Source organism: Penaeus monodon, chromosome 22 (assembly GCF_015228065.2).
Source record: "Penaeus monodon isolate SGIC_2016 chromosome 22, NSTDA_Pmon_1, whole genome shotgun sequence".
NCBI classification, from domain to species: Eukaryota; Metazoa; Arthropoda; class Malacostraca; order Decapoda; family Penaeidae; genus Penaeus; species Penaeus monodon.
Genome location: NC_051407.1, coordinates 43,895,773 through 43,896,741, shown reverse-complemented (window position 1 = coordinate 43,896,741; position 969 = coordinate 43,895,773). Strand labels below are relative to the sequence as shown.

General features: G+C 40.8%; 1 protein-coding gene across 1 annotated transcript in view; it reads left to right on the top strand.

The window, feature by feature from the left end:
• Positions 1-236: 236 nt before the first annotated feature.
• LOC119587454 (WD repeat-containing and planar cell polarity effector protein fritz homolog) overlaps positions 237-969 on the top strand; it is an 8,094-nt gene continuing 7,361 nt past the window's right edge. Inside the window, exon 1 of the mRNA XM_037936182.1 lies at positions 237-404. The gene's annotated coding sequence lies outside the window, so the exon portion shown is untranslated. The remainder of the gene's footprint in view (positions 405-969) is intronic.

Sequence of the window (969 nt, the reverse complement as noted above, 5' to 3'; positions counted from 1 at the left end):
CACTTTTACGTGATAGTTCATGGATATGTATGCTTTTGTATAGCCATCTTTATTTTCCAATGAGGTAATGTCTTTTCACACCACACTTTAATCCAACTCATCACACGGTAGATTTGCACATTTCCTTGAAAATAAGAAGACAGTGAGTGAAGTTCAAGTCGAGCATAGTGTGCGGAAAAGAAATTGCGTGTGCGACGAGCAGGAGCGAATCCCCGCATTGATGGGTCCGCCTTACGCGAACGCCTCGGAGCCAAGGCTGTGTTGACACTGGAGTAGGTGAAGGTGCTCTACGGGAAACCTGTTTCATCAAGTGGTCCCCGGGAGAAGAGGAACAAGACAGTTGTCATAAATCCCAGTCATCAGAACAAGACGCAAGGTAAAAGTACGAGCTGCTACGATATGGAGTGAGTTCAGGTGTAGTTAGCAACAAGTAGAGGCTTCTAAGTCACTATCGAGTGTCACGGAGTTGAATGACTTTTCTGTCTTCTTGGCACTCGGACTGGGTGAACATATATTGCTCAAAATGTTTCTTGCAGAGTTATATAATTTAACTGTTTGTGTTAAAAACGTACAGAAATAAGTTGCAATGCACGCTGATTTCATAGCAGGTATTATTTTTTTGAGTATGAGTATCAAGGATTTTTGTTTTTGATTTTGGCATCTAATTGCATTTACAATGTTGTCATTGTATTGGGGTAGGAGAGCTTGAAGTGTGAGTAGACTTCCCTTGTGTATTTTCAACATAGTAGTGCTTAGACTGGTTTCTTATTTAATAATGATAGAACCATCCCAGAGGTCAAGACAGGGTGCAGTCAGGGAAGACAACAAAGACTTATGCCCAGTTTTGGAAATGTACACATGTAAGGGAGAATTACTCTACAAACATCAGCTCCTAGAAAATAATGTGTTCGTGCTGTCTTGACCAGGAGTATAGAGTTGACCGAAATCTTAATTTGTTACATAGATCAT